This window comes from Notechis scutatus, chromosome 2, assembly GCF_049901735.1.
Source record: "Notechis scutatus isolate UNSWTSFEM ecotype Mainland chromosome 2, rNotScu1.2, whole genome shotgun sequence".
NCBI classification, from domain to species: Eukaryota; Metazoa; Chordata; class Lepidosauria; order Squamata; family Elapidae; genus Notechis; species Notechis scutatus.
In genome coordinates, this window is record NC_142010.1 from 193186546 (window position 1) to 193208076 (window position 21531).

At 39.9% G+C, this 21531-nt stretch overlaps 1 long non-coding RNA gene across 1 annotated transcript in view; it reads left to right on the forward strand.

Moving 5' to 3' along the window:
• Window positions 1-786: 786 nt before the first annotated feature.
• The window catches only part of LOC148132456 (uncharacterized), a 29581-nt gene continuing 8836 nt past the window's right edge, over window positions 787-21531 (forward strand). Inside the window, exon 1 of the long non-coding RNA XR_015747344.1 lies at window positions 787-833. This is a non-coding gene — a long non-coding RNA (uncharacterized LOC148132456). The remainder of the gene's footprint in view (window positions 834-21531) is intronic.

The window sequence follows — 21531 nt, forward strand, 5'->3', positions numbered from 1 at the left end:
ACTAAACATGTTCTAGCACCTCAATAGAGACACAAAACTATCTGCATGCAAAATTACACAGAGTAGGCAGGCTGGCACAAGTTTATACTAGCACCATATGTGCTAAAGAATTTGAGCCAGGAAACAATGGATGTCTGGACATGATTTACAATTAAAATTTAATTAGATATTGTAATTCAAAAAGAGCTTAAATTGAAAGTTCCCATGAAAATTAATGCTGAAGGTGAAATAAATTGTAAACCCAAATCATAGATGTTTTGCACATACTAATCCATCTCAATAAAGTAAGAGATTGTCTCAAAATTTATTGTTTCTAATAGAAATGACCTTCAGAAGAAGTGAATGGTTGTATACCTTAAACCAGGGGTGTCCAACCTTGGTCACTTTAAGACTTGTGGACTTCAAATCCCAGAATTCCCCATGGTTGGCTAGGGAATTCTGGGAGTTAAAGTCCACAAGTTTTAAAGCTGTCAAGGTTGGATACCCCTGCCTTAAAGCTCTGCTCTACCATTACCTCATGAATATGCTGTAATGAAAAATACATATTGCAGCTGTCCAGTGTTAACTGCAGAACTTCATTATGCTAGTGATAGTTTTGTGAATTGCTGGGCACTGATAGCTGTTTGAGGAATCTGCCCATTTATTGTGAGTGTTACCAGTGATGGTATGCTGCTGGTTCACAACGGTCCTAGCGATCCAGCAGCACTGGTCAGCAATTGGCCCCACCCACCCGCACGTGCCCTTTCCTGTCCTATATCTTCTTTGTTTGTAGCTCAGCTGATAGACGTGGCAGAGTTGCTGTGCTTCAGCTGTTTTACTCACCAGGGCTGACGGTAAGATAAATTTTCATTTACTTTTCAGTCTTTCAATTACCTTTTTAGAATGCTCCGCAAGGGCGAGAACACAAAGAACATTTTAGAACAGGAAACGCATGCCCATAGAACTGGTAGTAAAATATTTTGAATTCCACCACTGAGTGTTATCATTGTTTTTAGATGTTACGTAGTTGGCACACAGGTTAAGACCATCAATCCATCTTCGTGAGGATATATCCAATGGTGAAATACTCCAAAACTCCATAAGAGCTAGATGAAGGCAACTAGATATAGAATTATCCACAATTCTGGATAAATTTTTCTGAAACATTTTAAAGATTTTTCAGAAGGGATTGGCAATTGTTTTATTGCTACATATTTTAATTAGATGTATTTGCTCCTTTCATGATGTATTAAATGCTGCACGAGTCAAAAAGGGGTCTGTGAAAATGTTTGCAGACCCCTCAGGTTCCGGACATGAACTGTTTCAAGTACTTCCCTCGAGGTGACGCTATAGAACACTGCACACCAGAACAATTAGATACAGGAACAGTTTTTTTTCCGAACGCCATCACTCTACTGAACAAATAATTCCCTCAACACTGTCCAATTATTTATGGAATCTGCACTACTATTACTGTTAATCAACTTGACCAATAAAGACTTCTAAACATTATTTCATTCTCCTGCTTTATTTGTTTTTTTAGAGTTGCTTTATAAAGGCTCTGCATATTGATTGGCTATTTTAAGATTAGGAATGTTTTAATAGAACTGAAATGTATTCTTATTACAAGAGCTCAGATCTTGTAAATGGGCAAATTTAAAGAGGAACAACTGCATTTTTACTCTCCCTGTCCTTTTCCAGAAACCTTTGTGAAGGAACAGGAGACTTGAATGTGGAATAAGGCACAGAGAATACAAGAATTGCACTCAATCAGTTTAGATCCTAAAAGGTTAACTGAAGCTTAAAGAAGGAATAGTTGGTATACCTTATTTCCACTGAGAGCCACCAAAATTTCATCCCTCATTATTCATGAGGGCCTTTAATCGTCTGGAGAAATTATTTAGGAATTGCAGAAGATGGTACATGGGAAAAAATATTATGGTCTCTACAACTGTTCTGACCCAACCCTGTTACCAGCAAGAAAACCTCAAACAAACGCAGCAACTCAAACCTTCACAGCTTTAATCTACAAATAAATTTCTTTGTAGATAAAAGATGGCTTGCAGCCAATTAGTCCAACCAGAAAAGCCTTGACAGAATTCTTCAGATAAGCTGGAGTCTCTACACACAATGCTGGATCCTTAGAAAGTTTTTGCTTTCTGCAAAAGCAAAAAACATTTGAAACCAGGCTTATATTCCCTGGAGGGAGGGCCATTACTCCCGAGTTGCCTGTGCTGCTCCAGCTGTTCTCTTCTACGAATTATCCTGCGCTCACGTGCACTTGGCACAGGATTCTCGGGAACCTCATCACTGCTGCCAGCCCCCACAATCTCTGAAGGCAGCAGTCCAGTCCCTGATGGTCCTGGCCCATCATCAGAGTCATTGCTCTCCTCAGCCATCTGCACCTGCTGCCGGCTAACCACAACAACAACATAGGTAGGGTAGGCAAGGGTAGAGATGGGCAATTATGGCCCCTTTATGACCTATGGACTTCAACTCCCAGAATTCCATGCTGGCTCAACAATTCCAAGATTTGAAGTCCACAGGTCACAAAGAGGCCATAATTCCCTACCCTGCCTAATTGGGTAGACCTGGATTGTTAAACCCGTGTCGTCACAGTGTTGTCACATGACGTATTGTGACTTTTTTCCGCTTTGCTAAACCGGCCGTGAAATGGCCAGCGCGTGATGCATCCAGCCCACGAGCCACGAGTTTGACCGTCCTGGGGTAGACTAAAACAAAATTTGTGGTTCTGTGTGTTGTCATAGCATAATAATTGTGTTTAGATGCGAACTAAGCCAATTGTGTTAACTCATAGCTTTGATTTTTTTAAAATGGATTTCCAGACCTTGAAGCAGAAACTTAGCAGGATAGCTGGTAGTCTTACTTTTTCAGAGTGTTTACCTGTATTTAAGGAGCAAAAACTGTGAGAGGGATCTTGGAATCCTAGTGGACAATTATTTAAATGTGAACCAGCAGCATGCTGCAGCTGCCAAAAAGGTCAGCACAGTCCTAGGCTGCATTAACAGAGATCACAGGAAATGTTAGAACCACTTTAGCACAGTTGAGAAAGTCCAGGAATATTTCACAAGAACAGTTCTCCACTCCTCTACTCGTTGTGGAATACCTTATGCCACCAGACTTGAAATTCTAGACCTAGAAAACCTTGAATTACACCATCTTTGGTCTGATCTAAGTATGGTATATATAAAATAATACATTGCAATGTCCTACCTGTCAATGAATACTTCAGCTTCAACCATAACAACACAAGAGCACACAATAGATACAAACTCAAGGTTAACCGCACCAAACTTGACTGCAGGAAATACGACTTCAGCAACAGAGTGGTCAATGTCTGGAATACTCTACCTGACTCTGTAGTTTCTTCCCCAAACCCCAAAAACTTTAACCTTAGACTGTCTACTATTGATGTCACCCCTTTCCTAAGAGGTCTGTAGGGGGCGTGTATAAGCGCACCAACATGCCTACCATCCCTGTCCTATTGTTTCTTTTATTTTTCTTATATGTTCCCATTTCATGTATTCATAACTATGTATATACTTATACCTATTATCTTGTAAGCGATTGACAAATCAAACAAATAAATAAATGAATAAACTTCATACTGCCCTGGTAAGACCACATTTGAAATATTGCATCCAGTTTGGGTCACCATGTTGTAAAAAAGAAGTTGAGATCTAGAAAGAGTGCAAAGAAGACCAGCAAAGATGATTACAGGACTAGAAACTAAAACATATGACAAATGGTTGCAAGAATTGGGTATGTCTAGTTTAATGAAAAGAAAGACGGGTGAAATGATAGCAGTGTTCCAACATCTAAGAGCCTGCCACAAAGAAGTCAGAGTCAAGCTATTCTCCAAAGCACCTGAAGGCAGGACAAGAAGCAACAGGTGGAAACTAATCAAGGACAGAAGCAACCTAGAACTAAGGAGAAATTTCCTGACAGAACAATTAATCAGTGGAACAACCTGCCTTCAGAAGTTGTAAATGCTCCAACACTGGAAGTTTTTAAGATTGGACAATCATTTATCTGAAATATTGTAAGAGTTTCCTGTTTGAGCAGGAGGCTGGACTAGAAGACCTCCAAGGTCCCTTCCAACTCTGTTGTTCTGTTCTGGATTTATCATGTTTTGAGAACACAGAAATTGTAATTTGTTAATTTAGGTGTAGAGTTTATCTTATTGTATATATCCACTCAGAAAGTTCTTTCTCCCAGCTTAAGACAAAAAGGGTGCAGACAGTCCTCAATCTGCGACCATAATTGAAACCCAGAATTTCTGCTGCTAAGTTAGTATGATGAATGATTTTACGACCTTGTTTTCTGTGGTTGTTAAGTGAAGCAAACAGTCATCAAGCAAATTCGGCTTGATTTAGCTTGTCAGAAGGCAGCCGGGAAGATTGCAAAAGGCGATCAGCTGACCCAGGACCTTGCAATCATTGCTGATTGCCAAGTGCCCACTTTTGATCACATGGCTGTTTTGTCAGTGCTGTGGTATCTTTAAATTGTCGCTAAACAAATAACACTAGCACTTAGACTTATATACCACTTCACAGTGCTTTACAGCCCTCTCTCTAGTTTATAGAGTCAGCATATTGCCCCCAACAAATCTGGGTCCTCATTTTACCCACCTTGGAAGGATGGAAAGCTGAGTCAACCTTGAGCCTGGTGGGATTCAATCTGCCAAATTGCAGGCAGCCAGCAGGCAGCAGAAGTAGCCTGCCGTACTGCATTCTGACCACTGTGCCACCACGGCTCATAATAGTTGTAGGTCGAGGACTACCTGTAAGGGGATATGCACCATTAGCAAATGCTTTGCCCATATTTAGCTCTCTTTCAATACAGAATCCTAAGGTCCAAGCTTAACTCTTTCAGAACCATGGTCCGTTTGGCTCAGAGTCAAGCAAGGTGAGAAGGAAGGAACAGAACATCGGTTCTGTTTCGTAGCTTGCTCTTTTCATCCTTTGGAGAAAAGAAAAGGTTATGCAAGGCAGCGAGCTCAGGTTTTCAAGGATTTCAGCCTTTCTTTGCTATTCTAAGTGCTGAAAAATGCTTTGTTTTTTGAAATGAGAAATGAAGCCGTCCTATTCCAACATTCCACATATAAATACCTCAGTTTGGAGACTTAGAATGTAAATGAGGGCCTTCTAAGCCAGTGGACTTCAACTCCCAGGATTCCTCAGCCAGATTTGCCAGGGTTGGAGACCCCTGTTCTAAACAATAGTGGGAGAGAAGAATTTGAAGTACTTGACTGGATTTGCGTACAGACGAAGGAGACATTTTCAGCCTCATCCTTTTGAAGGTATGGCACTTCCATCTCCTGTACATCCTAGCCAGTTTTTTAGATAAACATAGTGAAATCAGAGAAACAAAGTTTTGTTCACTTCATGTTTTCCATCTCTGTTCTTAAAGGAGCACGATTTGTGAATCAAGTTTTACTGAGCGTGTGTAAGACATTTTTAACTGGATCCAATTGTGTTACTTAAAACAGTTAACCTACCCAGGCACTTATCATATACAGGTAGTCCTCGATTTACAACAGATCATTTAGTGACCATTCAAACTTATAACGGCACTGAAAAAGGTGACTTAATTACTGACTTTCACAGTAATGACTTTTGCAGCATCCCCAGGGGCACATGATCAAAATTCAGATGCTTGGCAACTGACTCATATTGTCATGCCCCTGATGGAGACTGACTCCGAGGGAGAGGGGGAATAGCTGACAGGGAGTGGAAGTGTGGCTCCGGAGATTGTGGAGGAGGCTGGGAAAGAGCAGAGGCCGGCTGGGCAGTCAGAGGAAGACCCAGGCCCATTCCTTCTTCATCCTAGGGCATGCAGGGAGGAATGGAGAAGGGAACAACATGGCTTATGGGAAAGGAAGCAGCCATGATCCCCCTCATTGGCTGCAGCTGAAGGGAATAGTATAAAGGAGGGGCATTTAAAACACAGCATTGCTAGAAGCAAAGTGTGTTTTATTTCTGGCTGAGGTTTATCTTGGTTGGCGTTCTTCCAACAAACTGTGCCTTGTTATCTTCTTGAAGTTTGTAATTACTTATCCTGGTCTGTTGTGGAAATTCCTTCAGTGCAGTTTGTTTTGGTTTTTTATTTCTCTGTTATCTGTTCTTTGAGTTTGGACTGTATTTCTTTCTTTTGGAGACTATTTTGGAAAGAGTTTAATCTCCAACTGCGAACAATTGAACAATGAAGCCAAGTTGGAGGCATTAAAGGAAGTTTATTTACGTTTGGGAATTTATTACATGTGTGCCGCTTCCTGGGTCATCACACAGATTTATGATGATTGTAGTGCCCCGGGGTCATGTGATCACCTTTTGTGGCCTTCTGACAAGCAAAGTCAGTGGGGAAGTCTGACTCACTTAAAAACTGGGTTAGTAAATTAACAACTGCAGCGATTCACTTAACACGCGGGTGTCAAACTCACTGCATCACATTGCCGTCACGTGATGCTTCACGATGTTTTTTCCCCTTCGCGGAGCTGGGGTGGGCGTGGCCTGCGTGTGACACATCCAGCCTGTGGGTCACCAGTTTGCACCCCTGATTTAACAACTGTGACAAGAAATATAAAATGGAACAAAACTTATTTAACCAAGGTCTCACTTAGCAACACAAATTTTGGGCCTTAGTTGTGTTTAGCAACTATTCCAGGTCGCAATGGCACTGAAAAGTGACTTAGAATAGAATAGAATAACAGAGTTGGAAGGGACCTTGGAGGTCTTTTAGTCTAACCCCCTACCTAGGCAGGAAACTCTACACCACTTCAGACAAATGGTTATCCAATCTCTTCTTAAAAACTTCCAGTGTTGGAGCATGCACAACTTCTGAAGGCAAGTTGTTCCACTGATTAATTATTCTGTCAGGAAATTTTTTCCTTAGTTATAAGTTCCTTCTCTCCTTGATTAGTTTCCATCCATTGCTTCTTGTCCTGCCCTCAGGTGCTTTGGAGAATAGCTTGACTCTGTTTTCTTTGTGGCAGCCCCTGAGATATTGCAACACTTCTATCATGTCTCCCCTAGTCCTTCTTTTCATTAGACTAGACATACCCAGCTCCTGCAACCATTTTTCATATGTTTTAGCCTCCAGTCCCCTAATCATCTTTGTTGCTCTTCTCTGCACTCTTTCTAGAATCTCAACATCTTTTTACATCGTGGGGTCCAAAACTGAATGCAGTATTCCAAGAGTGGCCTTACCAAGGCATTGTAAAGTGGTATTAACACTTCACGTGATCTTGATTCTATCCCTCTGTTATTTCTCATTTCTGGTCTTGGCACCTACGACTGTTGCAGTATCCCCACCAGCGGTGGTATTCAGCAGGTTCTGACCAGTTCTGGAAAAACAGTAGCGGAAATTTTGTGTAGTTCAGAGAACCGGCAAATGCCACCTCTGACTGGTCCTGCCTCATCAATTCTCTGCCTCACGAGTCCCATCTGATCTGCTGGGTCTTCTTTTGTTGCCCTGCAGAGGAGAACGGAGCTAGAAAGCAGGTTAGTGGGGTGGGGAGGGAATGGGGATTTTGCAGTATCCTTCTCCTGCCATGCCCACAAAGCCACGCCCACCAAGCCATGCCCACAGAACCGGGAGTAAAAAAATTTTTGAATCCCACCACTGATCCCCATGGTCATGTATAAAAAAAATTGGCATGGCAACTGGCATGTATTTTTGACAGTTGCACTTACCCAAGATCATGTGATCACCATTTGTGACCTTCCCATGAGCAAAGCCAAGGGGGGTGGGGGGAAGCTGGATTTGCTTAACAACTGAATGATTCACTTCACAACTGCAGTAATTTGCGTAACCACTGTGGCAAAAGAGGTCATAAAATTGGGCATGTCTCACTTAACAACGGCCTTGTTTAGCCATAGAAATTCTGATCCCCATTGCCGGCATAAATTAAGAACTTCCTGTAGCATGACTTACATCAAATGCATTATGGTTAGACGGGTACTCTAGTGCAGATATATGAATGTGCATGTACATAAAAGGTAGGTGCGTATCCCTCAGTCTTGTGATTGGAAAAAATTATCGGGTTATGGAAAATCACACTTTTCCATAGATAGAAGAATGTATCATTGATGTGAGGATCACTTGCATCTCCCCACAGAGACCAAGATACACTAAAACAAAGAGCACAAGCAAGTTCTAAATTTTCTTACTATTTATCCCACTTGGTTGGAAGGCCCTGTGTTGTGTTTTGTATGTGCCTAGTTCTTACAATGAAGATGATCAATGTGTGATGCAACCAAAGGTTTTGTTTTCCAGGCAACCTGTTGCATAGCCTTATGTTGCTTTAGGGCTAGGAGGGAACAACTTACCTGAAGTCACCCAGGTGATTTCGGTAGCTGAAGGAAGTCTAGAATGTGGCCTTTCCAGCTCCTAATCCAGCACCTTAATCTAGGCTGAGATGGCTCTCTAGCTATATGTTTATATAACAGTTACATATGTGGAACCCACATTATGTATCTGATATTAGCACAATTGAGAAAGTCCAGAAATATTTCACAAGAAGAGTTCTCCACTCTTCTACTCGTTATAGAATACCTTATGCCACCAGACTTGAAATTCTAGAACTAGAAAACCTTGAATTACACCGTCTTTGGTCTGACTTAAGCATGGTATATAAAATCATACATTGCAATGTCCTACCTGTCAATGAATACTTCAGCTTCAACCATAACAACACAAGAGCACACAATAGATACAAACTCAAAGTAAACCGCACCAAACTTGATTGCAGGAAATACGACTTCAGCAATAGAGTGGTCAATGTCTGGAATACTCTACCCGACTCTGTAGTTTCTTCCCCAAACCCCAAAAACTTTAACCTTAGACTGTCTACTATTGACCTCACCCCTTTCCTAAGAGGTCTGTAGGGGGCGTGCATAAGCGCACCAACGTGCCTACCGTCCCTGTCCTTTTGTTTCTCTTATTCTTCTTTTATTTTTCTTATATGTACCCATTTCATGTATTCACAACTATGTATACATTTATACTTATTATCTTGTAAACAATTGGCAAATCAAATAAATAAATAAAATAAAATAAATAAATTTGGAGACAATTATGAATGAATAATTAATGCTGGGGAAGATAATGAACAAATGAAATCAGCTGTTCAGATGCTAAATGTATCTCCTGTTCTTTCTTTTGGCTTCTTATCTTTAAATCTAGCACTTGGCCTGGATTGTTGATCCAATTAGAGGTTGGGGTTTTCTGTAAAGTTGACTATTTGGTGACTCCAGTGACGATTTGAATTTTCTGTATCATCCTAGAATAAGAGAATTTTCCAGGAAGATGGTAGGAATAATGAAGGCTGCAGAAACACTCCAATTAATAATTTCAGTGATCTGAAATGACCAGGTCTGTAAGGCAAATGCTACTAAATGACACCTATACATATTGTTTCCATTTCTGATTGAAGAGTGGGCATGTCAAACAAGCAGCGCAGAAGGATGTTTCCCCAGGATCTTTGTCCTGTACTGGTTAAAGTGGATGTGGAAATTTTAGATGAAATGGCGGACTTCACATAATATTTTGAATGAACAAATGAATGAATCTGTTTGCATGGGTCCTTTTCAGGGAGATTACTAATGTTCTATTTTGTGGGAAATGAGGAACAATATTGTCACTATCGGCCTTTAATCATTGTACTATTGATGCGAACTTATTAACTCAGCAAAAAGTGTTCCCTTGCCACTGATGTGATATTTAGCAGGTGCCCAAGTGCTTTCTTTGATCCAAAATCAAGACTGGAGGTACAGTAGCTTTCTTTATGTATGGATTATAGCAACCTGTCAGTCCCACGAGGTAGATCGGACCAGAAAATCAACTCCATAGGAGGACTTTGAACTATACTTTATTGAGATAAGTTACAATAACAGAATCTTGGCAAGTTTGATTTTACTAGCCTTACCCTTGTTTTGATACTCCAGTGAATCAGTGAGGCATTTGCATGAGATGCTTCTGAATATTATTTTGTTTCCCAAAACTTATAATGTTTTGACCCTTTTTTTTTTTTTTGCCTTGGTAACAGTTCTTGCATATTTTTTCCTTACTATGTACATCATCTTGCTCGACACACAACCTTAACCTAAATAAAACCTGGATTCTGCCATTTGTCTGTGTTATGTCCTAGCCCAGGAGCATCTGTGTGGGAGTGTCAAATAAATGAAGATCGTTCCCCTTCCCAGCAGACTCCTCTGGCCTCAGTTTCTATCAATTCATGTTATATAGAGGAGAAGTAGAAAAGAATTGTTCAAGACCAAAAAAGCAACAGCAGCAGAAACTAAAAAGTCAAATCTCCAGCAAGTTAATTTGTCCCTTCCCACTCCTTTTTTCCACATGAGTTTTGAAGCCATGGCTGTCCACACTGTCCTTTCTGGCTCCCTGCCAGCTTATTAGACTTCCGTGCACTACAAAAGGAGAAAGCAGGACTATGCAATTGGCTACTTTTAAACCTGATGTCCCATTCCAAAATAATACCTGAAAAAAATGACCTGCCTCTGTGAGATTTATTTGTATTATTTCAGTAAACGAATATGATTCAAATGGCATGTTTTTTGCTGGGTATATAAATTGGTCTCAGTCCATTGACAGCGATGAATTGAGCAAAGTGGGCTTTACCAAAAGACCAATGCGGTTTTTGAACCTGCCGTAAATTTTAACCTTCTTAATGATCCCCCAAAGACCTCCCAAAATAAAACTAAAAATACCCGTGCTCCTATTTAATCCCTCTTCAGAAACTGGAGGGAAAAAATGAATTCCTAACTCTCAAAACAGCTGAAGTTCATTTTCTTCTATTTTAAAAAGTGTATGTTACTCTTTTTTTTTTTTTTTTTTTTGCAGAGTGAACCAGTTAAGAGCTTCTTGTAATTAGAATAGCCGATATTACTGACATCTGAACTTAGATGAATTTTTTTTTAAAAAAAAAAACATATCCCAGAAAAACTTCCTGAAATCTGAAAGAAATGTTGAAGCTTTAGAGGCACTTATCTCCTTTTCCATGTTCCATTGTGCATATTAATGCCAGTGCATTTAAAACTGTGGCTCGAATTCAAACACTGAATTAAATGACAAAGGAAAATAGGCAACCAGGGTGCCAAAACTAATACCAACAGCTCCCTCTACTGTCTAAAAATGCTAAAATAATTTTTTTTTTAAAAAAGCAGCTGTTTGAGAAAGAGGCGAGCTGAGTGCTTTAAATCACACAACACTCTGAAGTTTGGGTAAAACAAAATGGCTTGTTTGAGAACTGTCTAGCCTTCTCTTGGCTTTCTCCATCAATAATCAAGCACATATCTTGGTATAGTTTTGAAGTGGAGGGGAATGAGGGGAGTGAATGGGATCAAAGCATATATTATAAGTTGCTGTTGAAAATGTTTTTGACTCACAGAGCCTTTATCAGATGACCAGGCTGTGAAACATATGACCTCCTTCTCTCAATTTGAACACCATCCAAAATTGTACAATATGGATTCCAGATGGTTGACCATTTTCCAAGCTTATGGAAACAGCAGAAAGCAGATGACCAAACTCTGGTTGTTCATTAACCATGACTGGTCCTGAGATCCCAAATTCCATGGGCCCCATTGAAGGCTCCTCCAAAATACTTTTCTGAGTACCAGATAGTGGAGTGGAGTGCAAACAGGCCCAACACTGGCATCAAAATGGAATGGAAACTAATCTTCCTAGGACTGAAATTTGTCACCACTCTGTCTTTTTAACAGGCTCATTAAGACCCATCTTTTAAAATTCTTACTTTAAAAACAAGGTATGCAATGGCTTAGTGGTTAAAGATGCTGAGCTGACAGCCCAGGTTTGAGACCTGAGCGCTTTGCAATGGGGTGAGCTCCCATTTCTTTCCCTAGCTCCTGTCTACTTAGCAGTTCGAAAGCATGCAAATGCGAGGAGATAAATAGGTACAAATTTGGTGGAAAACTAACAATGTTACATGTGCCTTGGCATATAGTCAAGCTGGCCACATGACCACAGAAATGTCTTTGGACAATGCTGGCTCCCTCGGGCAAGAAACAGAGATAAGCACCACCCCCTAGACTCAGATACAACTGGACAGGGGAATAGCAATAGCACTTAGACTTATATACCACTTCACAGTGCTTTTACAGTCCTCTCTAAGCAGTTTGCAGAGTCAGCATACTGCCCCCAACAATCTGGGTCCTCATTTTACCGACTTTGGAAGGATAGAAGGCTGAGTCAACCTTGAGCCTGGTGAGATTCGAACTGCCAAATTGCAGACAGCCGGCAGTTAGCAGAAGTAGCCTGCAGTACTGCATTCTAACCACTGTGCCACCACGGCTCTTTTATCCTTTACCTTTACTTTAAAACATTCACTTTCCTGTTATTGATTAAAGCAGTCCAACTTTTTTACTGTGTTTCCACGAAAATATGATGAGGTCTTATTTTCTTTTGACCCCCGAAAAAATGTCTAGGGCTTCTTTTCGGGTGGGGGTCTAATTATTGATTCACCTCACCACAGCAACACCAACAGCCCCACCAAAGCAGGAGCCTGCTGCTGGCCCACTTCTTCTGTGGCCGCTTGCATGAGTTGCCCCTGGCCTCCATTTCGCCGTCAGAGCCTTCCGGAAAGCTCTTTGCAGATGAGAAATGGGTTCCGGATTGATTTGGGTGGCGCCCCCTGGCTTTCGTTTCACCTTCAGATGCCTTCCGGAAAGCCCTATGTAGCCGATAAAAGAGGCCATGTTAATAAATTAACAGCTGCAATGATTCACTTAACATCTGTGGCAAGAAAGGTTGTAAAATGAGGCAAAACTTGCTTAACAACTGTCTTGTTTTAGCAATGGAAATTTTAGGTTCAACTGCAGTTGTAAGTTGAGATGCCTAAAAAAAGGTGCTGTCTGTATAAAACCGTTTTGTCTGGATCCAAATGACAAATTCATTTTTGCACAGTGGTTTACAAATTGCACAAGTTCTATTTTTAGTCATCTAAACCTTTATGCAAAGAGAATTGTTATTATTCATATCTTATCTGTCAGAATTATATGTTGTCTATAGATATAATAAAGAATGGCTGTTATTCTGACTACCTCATCTTACATGGTTGATGAGCTCACATTCTCCCTTTTTCATAGGAAAACATGTGCATATTCCCCAGAGCACATATGAAGATGCGTGACTAAGAGCAATCTTGAAATTAGTACTAATCTGCCAGATAATCAAATATGTAGAATCCATTATAGTATCAGTGTGGAGTACTCCTGCTGAAAATTGAGAGCACTTCTAGAGTGGCCAAGGATATTCTTTGTTGTTGTTGTTTTTGCCAGCTACACCTAGTGTTACTGAATAGAGATATTTTATTATTTGATTTTTGGTTTTTTTTTAATTACTAGATTTTGCTACATGGAAATACTATGAGAATGAGAAGTGGTGAAACAAAACAAGCAAAGACAGCATTTCATGTCATGGGAGCACAATAATTGTGTTACGAACTAACTAAATAAACTCATTATTAAAAACTCTTCAATCTTCGCTCCAACCGTAGGCTCGTAAACCTGCAGTTCGGATTGGTCCACAAGTAAGCGATCATGATTGGCTGCCTTTGGCTAACCTGATTGGCTGACAGCGGCCGTCCCGGATTGGAAGACTAAGTGCGGTTAAACTCGTTCTCATTGGTTATTGCGGCAGCAGTCAGCTCTATAAAAGAGCTGCTGCTGCCCAAGTTGGTTGCTCTGTTCTGAAGTCACTATTAAAGAGTTGTGTCACTACCCGATGCCTTGTCTCCGTTATTCCGCCCACTCCTCCAAACATAACAAATTGGATGTTGAAATCCTTTTGTACACATCTATAATATTTTACATTCATAAAATTCAAACTCAGGGCTGAGAAAAAACGGTCTGAGATTTTAACTGTTGAGCTTGATGGACCAACATTGATCAACAGAATAGCCATAAGCGAAGATATCTCATTGTCTACCTCTCCCCCTCTCCAAAACATGGCTAATCCATATTTTCCCATTTCTTAGAAATTTATCTCTTTCTCTTTTCATATGGTTAAGGCATTCAATTTTAACTTATACATATAAGTAAGCACACAGAGAGAAATTACTTGGGAAGAACAGCATTTCAAGTAAACTTATCATTTATTTAAAACCTAGAATAATAGGGTTGGAAGGAACTTCGAGGTCTTTTAGTCCAACTCCCTGCCAATGGCAGGAGATTCTACAATCTACACTATTCCGGACTTCCTTTGGGCTTGATGGGATGGATACATTTGATCATAGAAAGAATAACAGAATAAAAGAGTTGGAAAGGATTTTAGCTGTATCCAAGCTCAGAGCTTCAATCAAGGTAAATTCAATTGAATCCAGGAAAATGATTCAAATTTAGGTTGGAATTTACCGGAGGATGAGCCTTTTTCCTCCCATATTTTTTATTTTCTTGGGAAATTCATGCAAATTCAAATTAATGCAAGTGGAGAGACTTCAATGAATATGAAGTCTCTCCCCTTTGAATTCTCATCCAGCCCCAGAGCACGTATATTTGTCTCTCCAGCTTCACTTTTCCTGCAGCTGAACTGCTTCTTTCTTTTGGCTTCATTTTCCTGCTACTGCATGGATGCTCAGCATACATCAATGAAAAATGCATTGCAGCACTTAGTAGATTTAAAAAACACAGCCATCTTCATTTAACTAAGTGGGATCAAACAGGGTAAAGGGTTTCCATAAAAATGTCGCTCCAATGGCAAATGATAGCAGATTTTACGAAGGAGGAGGAGGAGGAGGAGGAGGAGGAGGAGGAGGAGGAGGAGGAGGAGGAGGAGGAGGAGGAGGAGGAGGAGGAGGAGGAGGAGGAGGAGGAGAAGAAGAAGAAGAAGAAGAAGAAGAAGAAGAAGAAGAAGAAGAAGAAGAAGAAGAAGAAGAAGAAGAAGAAGAAGAAGAAGAAGAAGAAGAAGAAGAAGAAGGGGAGGAAGAGGACATGATTCTATACATTCTGACTTGCACTTCAGACTTGAGTTAGCAAACTAACTGCAAAGTAAGGCTCATTGGAACAACAACACTTCACATGGCATGTAATTAGATCTTGGGAATAAAGTGACTTAGAAAGCATTTTATTGAATAGTTCAATGGGAAAATCATCCCAATGTGCTACTGCTGTGGTGGTGTTTGTTTGTTTTTTAAAAAAAGATCCATTCATTGGTAGGAATAATTGAATATGGTTTGTCATTGGTTTTGACTGTATTTTTTATGTTTCCAGTCTGGTTTACAGAGATGGAGAGCTCTCGTCCAAGTCTAATCAGAGCTTGGTCTAACTTAGTTTCCCAGCCTACACAAAATCAGGGATTAAAAATAAAGCTACCATCCTATAAATAAACCAATGATATGATCACATTTGGAATTAATGGATACAGAATGTGAAATAAAATACCCCAAACATTAAGGATTAGAGAAGCTGTCATAACAAGAAAGACTACAGCAACTGGGACTTTTTAACTCAGAGCAAAAGTGGTTAAGGCAGGACTATGGAGGTATGTGGAAATATCTGTATCTGCCTGTATCATCTAGAGATCTGTATAAAACATTATAGTAGAAAATGTACAAGACATTTTTTCTGTCTTACAATGTTAGCTCTTAAATCTTTCATTGAAACTAAATAGGTTACTTACTCCTCTAAGAAATAGAGTAATTTGACTACTTTCTCACAGAGAAAAAAGGAAAGCCAAGCCTCACATATTTGCAGACCTCTGTGATTTATTCAGAATATGGTTTATTAAAAATAGTCCCCAAACCTGAACTGAATCCATTTGATATTGACCAAAGTATTTTAGCTTGAGTTGCTTTGGAGCTCTGAGAAATACAGATTTTTTTTAAAAAAAATTTTTTTTGCAAATCTCCATTTTTATGCTATCAAATTATTGGCCTGATCTTGTCTTCCAGAAAACTCCATCACCCTCAGTTCAGTCAGTTCTATCTGGAAGTCCTTGCAAATGGATTTAAGAAAGATTTATTATGATCAGATCCTCTGGAAATTAGAAAGCAGGACTAATGGAAACCATTAACATCTGAACAATCAGATAAAGTGGAGATCAATATAGTATATTAATAGGCTGGAAGCAACTGAATATAATGTAAATATATTTCACTTAGGATAGCTAGACAGTAAAGAAAAGTGGGGGGGAAATGAAGGAGTCCCTACATATTTTAAAAGCTGTTTTCTCACAGCCAGGACATTTTGGTTAAAATCATTTAATGAGATATTTAAAACATTAAAGCCATGTGATGAATGTAGCTGGGTCTGGTATCAGAGTAAATTTTCTAATGATAACAAATTTTTCAACAATGAATAATGTCTATATATGTCTATTTAAAATGAAAACCCATAAACTCCAAGGAATCTTGTTCCCAGCAAAATGGAAGGTAGCTTACAGCTATCTTTTATCTATAATGAAAATAAAACAATTGCCTATAACAGTCCAATATGATATCCAGTCCTTTGTTGCCAGTTTGTGTCCCAATTCAAAGTCCCAATTGTTATCTGTAAAATCCTAATAGTACACGAATGAAGGCAAATATACTGTACATGTCCCAGAATAATGATGCAAGGTTGAATCTTGGTTGATCACTGGGACCAGAGTTTACACTTCTGAGCTTTTGGATTCATGCTGGAGCTCATCTTCAGGGAATTTCTCTCTATTGGAAGAGATACTTTGGGCTGTTCTGTGAGTCGTGTTTATGTAGTCCCTTCCTATTGGCTAATTAATGTGTTGACGCTGGCAATTGGCTAATAGTAATAATAATGGTACAGTTCTGTATGTGCCTTCTCTGATTATGAATATACTTTGGGTAAGGAAGTATAAAACCATCGAATACATGCTTTATGAAGATGTGATTTGAAAGGCCCTTCCTTTCACATGTCAACCTGCTTAAGGTCACCTAGAGATCTGCAAGGAATCCACCTGAAGTTCTCTCTTAAAACATTCTGTTCCATGCCAAAGATCTGTAGTCCTGTCAGACCTCAAGGCAAAAGAAGAAGCAATGGATGAAAACTATTCAAGGAAAGAACCAACCTAGAACTAAGGTGAAATTTCCTGATAGTGACAACAATTAACCAGTGGAATGGCTTGCCTCCCAGGGGAATGGTGCATGCTGCAACACTGGAGGTTTTTAAGAAGAGATTCGACAACCATTTGTCTGAAATTGTATAGGAACATCTTCTACTTAAGCAGGGGGTTGGAGTAGAAGAGCTTCAAGGTTCCTTTCAACTCTACTATTCCGTGGAAGATGCTACTCTTTTGAAAGTGAAGGAAGAAAAAGAAAGAGAATGAAAGGGGAAGGAAGGAAGGTAGGTAGGTCAAGGATTTCACTTTTGTCATAGAGAAGCAGAAAAGTAGTACAGTGATTATATTAATTAATAATAAGCCATGCACAACAGTACAGAAATAATGTATTTTCTATTTCATACTGCTGGCCTTTTTCTTTTCAGGAGTCATATTACATCATAAAATTGGAGGGAGAATGTGTGGTTATTTATGACTAGTAAAACAATAGGACTCCTCATCCTACATAAACATCACAGGAAAACCTCAAACAGGAAAAGAAAAATCAAAGACATTGTTGCAGAATTACTTGTGTTGGATCCACATTATTTATTGGCCAGAAAAAAGGTCACCTATCTTGCTACATTATTGATTTTGATAGATCAGGTCAATGTTCAATGCCTATTATTAAATGAATATTCATGCTTAAGGAACTAATTGTGATTTAAATGTGGTCACATTCCTTGGAACTAATACAGACTATGATTCAAGAAACTTTCCTCCTTTTTTAAAAAACAGAAAATTTTGAAAACAATTCGTTTGCTTTTTTCAAGGTTAGGTTTTAAGCTAAAAATATAGTTAATGACAGTGGGATTCAAAAAAATACTGCTGGTTTTGTGGACTTGGCATGGTGGGCGTGACAGGGGAAGCATATTGTAAAATCCTCATTCCCACCCTACTCCAGGGGAAGGATACTGTAAAATCTCCATTCTCTCCCCAATCCACTAACCTGCTTTCCAGCTCCATTCTCCTGTGCAGTGCAGCAAAAGAAGATCCAGCTGATCAGCTGGGACTCAGGAGACAGAGAATAGATGGGGGTGAGGCCAGTCAGAACCATTTTTGCTGGTTCTCCAAACTACTCAAAATTTCCACTACTGTTTCTCCAGAACTGGTCAGAACCTGCTGAATACCACCTCTGGTTAATGAGTTCTCCTTGGATGTTTTCCTATTTTATTTTATTTTTACCTAGGAGAATACTTATGAAAACCAAGATGTCTTAAACCAGAAGGGACTGTCTTGTGTCTTTTGGAAAGTTTGCTTTTTGTGTATACATACTGAGGATTGCATACTATAGTTTACACCAGGAGTGTTGAACTCAAGGCCCGTGGGCTGGATCTGGCCTGTGACGTGGTTGGATCTGGCTCGCGGGGCCGTCCTGGTCTACCCAATGCAAAGAGGAAACATTGGGCCAGACTGGCTTCGGGCCAGTCTACCCAATGTGAAGAGGAAACTTGCCAGCAGTTTGGGGTGTGGCATCAAATTAGCCATGCCCACCCAGTTGGCCACACCCACCCAGTCGGCCATACCTGCCCGGGTCCCCAAGGTCAACCACAGCCCTGATGCAACCCTCAATGAAATTGAGTTTGACACCCCTGGTTTACACTATTTAAGAAAATGTTAAGTAAGAATTCCTATCAGACTTTAAGAGATAAGACAACTAATTTATGTAAAATGAAATTTTATGACCTCAAGCACACAGCTGAATCAACCTAAGACCCATGTAGTTCAGCATACGCTGCAAACAGGGATGGGATTCAAATTTCTTAACAACCGGTTCTAAGGGCATGGCCTAATTTGTGGGTGTGGCTTGCTGGTCATGTGACTGGGTGGGTGTGGCTTGCTGACTGGGCATGGCTTGGTGGTCGCATGACTGGCTGGGCATGGCTTGTATGTAAATATTGTAAGGCAAAGCAGATTGAGTTGCTTGCAGAATCACAGATTCACTCGCAGATCTACCTTTCTGCAATCTGCTGCCTGAGTCTGCACTGAAAAATAGAAGCTTCAGTCCTGCTCTCAGGCCACTTCTCCCCCAACCCCCAACCCCCTGAATACCACCTCTGACTGGGCCTCAGGAAAGCCTCTTGGGCAAAGGCAAAGCAGTACAACAGCGATTTAGATTAGCTAGAAAGGAGGTGCCAGTGGCGCGATTTGCTGATTCTCCGAACTGCACAGAATCATAACAACCGATTCTATAGAACTGGTCCGAACTGGTAGATTCCCACCCCTGGCTGCAAAAATCTCATATCTGGGTGGTCCACCCAAAATTAGGTAGTAGTTACTGCAATTTACCTTCTGCCTGTTTTGCTTTAACTATCACATTCTTTCCAAGAAAGGAAAGAAGATTTGGTGAGAGAGAAGAAGCTACCTGTAACCGAGTAGGCAGTATATTCACTTTTACATAACCCATCAGTTCTAAACAATTCCGGAATTCTCTTTAATGATTTTTACTTTTATGGATTTCTTTATATTTTTAACAATCTGTATATTGTCAGATTTGCACCAATGTTGCAACAGCAACACAAGTCCAATCAGCAAATATATTAACAGATAAAGGCCTCGAAATAGCTAGTGTCAGACACCAAAGGCCCATTGAGACTGCAGTGACAACAGCTATTATTTAGTTTTTCTTATTGGTTAGAGTTTTTCGTTCCCAGGACCCGAATCAAGCTCTTTCTTCATTTTATGCTCACAGCAACAAGCCTGTAAGTAGTTAGGTGAGGAAGTTTCCACTAATTTTGAAACAGGACCTTGTGTTTTCCTAGTTCTATCCCAGCATCTTAACCACTACTCCACATATAGATTTAAAATTGACTTATAAGTGAGAGGGGTGGCATATAAACTTAATAAATAAAATACTTTTTAATAATAAATTAACACAAATGGAAGTTCCAATACATGTCTCCCTCTCTCCTTCCTTTCCTTCCTTCTTTCCTTCCTTCCTCCCTCCCTCCCTCACATAGACGCCAAAATTGATTATCAAACATGCACAGATAATTTCTCTCAATAATTCTGTGCCAGACAATTTCTCAATAAGTATAGAGCTTCTCACTATGCATAGCTCTCTTAACCTTCCTCAGATACCTTTATCCACAAAGCTAATTACCCAATACTCAATTATCAACAAGTGCTGCTGTTAATAAAAATCAAGTGTTCCTTCATAAAATGCCATTTTAAAAAACCGTTATGTTCCCTCCCCTCCCTCCCTCCCTCCTTCCCTCTTTTTCTTGACAAAATTAAATTTCAGATCTCAATTTCTGGAATTAATTTTGAAGCTGATAGGGAGGAATGGTGGCAGGCCTTCTAATTACACGTTCCAAATCCCATATATTTCCTTCAGAGAAACACAAATGCATTTGGAGAGCAAGGTAAAATGAGGTGAAGAGTGGCTCTGACCTATTCAATGTCCTCTCCTTAGTCATTATGAATATATTTTATAGGAATGTGAGGTTTTAAATGTGATTGATATTTTGATTCTGCTTCACTATTAGTTAAGTGTACCATTAAAACTTTCCATGCCTGACACAACCAATATTTGTTTAATTTAATGGAATTGAATGGCATATATTTCAACCAGTAACGGGTAAAATATAGCCTGATCTTCTTGATGGAAGAAATGTTTGGAGCTAATGGTGGGAGAACTCAAGGTCATGGATCTATTCCCATCAGTATAATGACTGTGGACATTTTGAAATGAGCCAAATTAATGACAAGTTGTAGCGATGCTCTTGGGATGATCTTTTTACAGAGACGAGTCTTGCAGTTCTCCTTGTTAGCTGGTCATTATTTTCCTTAGAAAGAAGATAACATTTAAGCAAGGATTTCTTTGGGACCTTCCTTCACTGGCTCCAACTATAGAATATTTTGTATAGTTAGTCCTTGACGTACAACCACAATTGAGCCCAAAATTTCTGAGGCTAAGTGAAACAATTGTTAAGCACTAATTTACAATTTTGCACCAATTTACAACCTTTATTTTGGCTTGAGGGCAACTGCCCTCTGACTGAGGGCAATAGAAGAAGGGGATGACAGAGAATGAGGTGGCTGTATGGAGTCACTGAAGCAGTCGGTGTGAGCTTAAATGGACTCCAGGGGATGGTAGAGGACAGGAAGGCTTGGAGGAACATTGTCCATGGGGTCACGATGGGTCAGATGTGACTTCGCGACTAACAACAACAACCTTTCTTGCCACAGTTGTTAAGTGAATCACTGCAGTTGTTAAATTAGTAACATGATTGTTAAATGAATCTGTTAAAGTCCCATTGACTTTGCATGTCAGAAGGTTATAAAAGGTGGTTATATAACCCCCAGGACACTGCAATCATCAGAAATATGAGTCAGTTGCCAAGCATCTGAATTTTGAATACATGACTATGGGGATGCTGCAACAGTTGTAACTGTGAAAAATGGTCATAAGTCACTTTTCAGTGCCAGTGTAACTTCAGACAG